A 3,315-nucleotide genomic window follows, 5' to 3' on the forward strand; every position below is an offset into this window, starting at 1 on the left:
AGAAAGTGGTCCAAGTTCATTCTTCTGCATGTCAGTGTCCAGTTTTCCCAGCACCACTTGCTGAAGAGACTGTCTTCATTCCATTGGATATTCTTTCCTGCTTTGTCAAAGATTAGTTGGCCATACATTTGTGGGTCCACTTCTGGGTTCTCTGTTCTGTTCCATTGATCTGAGTGTCTGTTCTTGTGCCAGTACCACAATGTCTTGATGATTACAGCTTTGTAGTATAGCTTGAAGTCTGGGATTGTGATGCCTCCTGCTTTGGTTTTCTTTTCCAAGATTGCTTTGGCTATTCGGGGTCTTTTCTGGTTCCATACAAATTTTAGGATTGTTTGTTCTAGGTCTGTGAAGAATGCTGGTGTTACTGTAATAGGGATTGCACTGAATATGTAGATTGCTTTGGGTAGTATCGACATTTTAACAATATTTGTTCTTCCTATCCAGAAGCATGGAATATTTTTCCATTTTTTGTGTGTGTCTTCTTCAATTTCTTTCATAGGCTTTCTATAGTTTTCAGTGTATAGATTTTTCACCTCTTTGGTTAGATTTATACCTAGGTATTTTATGGGTTTTGGTGCAACTGTAAATGGGATCAATTTCTTGATTTCTCTTTCTGTCGCTTCATTGTTGGTGTATAGGAATGAAACCGATTTCAGTGCATTTATTTTATATCCTGCAACTTTGCTGAATTCATGAATCAGTTCTAGCAGTATTTTGGTGGAATCTTTTGGGTTTCCCATATAGAGTATCATGTCATCTGCGAACAGTGAAAGTTTGACTTCCTCCTGGCCAATTTGGATGCCTTTTATTTCTTTGTGTTGTCTGACTGCAGAGGCTAAGACTTCCAATACTATGTTGAATAACACTGGAGAGAGTGGACATCCCTGTCTTGTTCTTGACCTTAGGGAGAAAGCTCTCAGTTTTTCCCCATTGAGGATGATATTAGCATTGGGTCTTTCATATGTGGCTTTTATGATCTAAAGGTATGTTCCTTCTATTCCTACTTTCTTGAGGGTTTTTATAAAAACGTGGAAGCTTCATGAATTTGCATGTCATCCTTGCACAGGGGCCATGCTATGCTAATCTTCTCTGTATCGTTCCAATTTTAGTATATGTGCTGCCAAAGTGAGCATGAACCGATTTCTACCACTGGCTTTCCTAGCTCTCCAGCTTGCAGATGGCAGATTGTGACTTCTAGGCTTCCATAACCACATGGGCCAGCTCCTACAATAAACTTCTTCTCTATCTATCCTTTTGGTTCTGTGCCTCTGGAGAACCCTAATACTCTTATAATATCTTGAATCTGAGGCTGACTTTAGACAGTATATATGAGGGTAAAGGTAGAGAGATGAACATGAGATGGTATTCTGGAAGCAAGGTAAGGTGAGACCCAGAGGCCTAGAAGTCTGGATGTGTCCTCTAAAATGCTGGAGGTCTCTGTACAAAGGGAACACAGTGGTTGGGGAAGAAGGACTAATAGGAACTAAACCATTTTGCCAGCTTCATCATTTTGCCTATGACCAAGCCTTGGGATATTCCAATGTGGTATAATTGGACTATGTGTTCACTAACAGCTATACGTCAGTGGGGTTATCAAATAAGAGTGTATTTTTCCCATTTCTGCCTGCTGTTTGTATGATTTTTATGATGCAGGCTGAGATATTAATTTCAGTCAGGATAAACTATGAAAGAAAACTGCTCTAAACTCTCAGTGGCTTACAATAGTAAAAGTTCATTTCTTCCTGAAGCTTACTTGCCGATCATGGGTACATGCAGCTCTGCCCCACTGAGTCTTTACTCCTTCTGTCTAGGACTTCACCAATCAAGCAGAATGACAGAGGAAGGAGACTCATGGAGAACCACAGGCTGGTTCTTAAATCTCCTCCTCAGGAGTGATACATGGCACTCCTACTAACATTTCATTGGCCAAAGCAACTCACATGACCCTAAGTTCACGAGGGCAGGCATGTATAATCCTTCTATAGAAAGAGTTCTGAGGGACAGAAATGGGACTACCTGAGAAAGAGTAATACCACTGTCCACAACACGTAAGCAGTGGGGCCTTATGGAAAGATTGCTGCCCTGAAAAGCTGAACATGCCCCTCTGTAGATTTTTGTTTGTTTGTTTCCTCCCTATTACAGCACTTTCTCTAAGAACTGCATCCTCCCTGACATTCATATCTTCCATCTTCTTTTTAGATGACTGGACCAGACACAAGCCCAGAAGCAAAGCTTAGATAGTGGAGAATTCTTGAATTCTACTGTAGAGTTTGGGTGGAGGTAACCACATTTATCTACATGCACCACAGAGAAAAAGCTGGCAGGTAAAGCAGATATAGCAAGACAACAGACTTAAGACTGTGAGAGAGAGAGGGGGATAAATGAGGTGTGGCCATCTTGCTCTTTGAAGGTATCCATTTATCATCTCCAGTCTATCTGAAGCTTCTCTATATTACTGAGATATGCCTCTTACCATTACTGAGGGATACCCCATACCATACGCTTTCTATAGCTTGTTTAATTTGAGCTACTTACTTTTTGAGTAGATTACAGCAACACAGCATGGTGGTCACGTACAGACTTTAGAGCTGAACTGACTAGTTAGAAGCATGACTGCATAGTTATGTGCAGCCTTGAGCAAACCACTTTGTCTGGGCTTCCTGTATAAAACAGAGATAATATCCATACATAATCTCATTGAGTGTCGTGAAGATGGAATGAGTCAATATGTATCAAAGAAGCAATATTAAAAAGTGAGCTATTATTACCATATTACTATTACAGCCAAAAAGTTCAGAATACTTTTTCTGAGATGTAGTTTCATAATTCTCAGCATCTACCTCACATGGTATCTCTTCCAGGAGAGTTAATACTGATAAAGTTCCATGACATCTTCAAATTATTAGATTATGAAGCACTCCCATTTCTCCAAAATGACTATCTACACATGATCCAGATTCATCAAACACCTAATCACCCCAAATGTTCTCAGCACTGATACATCTGGACAAAGGAGAGAAGAAGATATATACCAACAACACTTGGCCAAAGTGTTCTTCACAGTGTTTTGCTGTTCTTTAGATGGTAGCTAAAAGATTTAGACAGGTATTCCAAACGCACAAAAGCATTCTGATTTATTAGCATTCTTTGAGATTATCACTCTTAAGAATTATCAATCATATATAAGAATTCTTTGGGTTTTCTGCCTTTCCAGAATGGTCTCTAAATTGAATTTGTTCCAGGCATGCACATGCTCAAAACATATGGAAGAAAGAAAAAAAGGAACATTTTTCCAAAAGAGTCTTAAATTTTATT

General features: G+C 39.4%; 1 non-coding gene across 1 annotated transcript; it reads right to left on the reverse strand.

Annotated features, from left to right (window-relative positions):
- Nucleotides 1–1,021: 1,021 nt before the first annotated feature.
- LOC112863058 (U6 spliceosomal RNA) lies at nt 1,022–1,133 on the reverse strand. Its single transcript, XR_003223875.1, has one exon. It is a non-coding gene; the product is annotated as a U6 spliceosomal RNA (small nuclear RNA).
- Nucleotides 1,134–3,315: the final 2,182 nt, after the last annotated feature.

The sequence above is a fragment of the Puma concolor genome, chromosome B2, assembly GCF_028749965.1.
Source record: "Puma concolor isolate L17-30 chromosome B2, mPumCon1.1.hap2, whole genome shotgun sequence".
Classification (NCBI taxonomy): domain Eukaryota; kingdom Metazoa; phylum Chordata; class Mammalia; order Carnivora; family Felidae; genus Puma; species Puma concolor.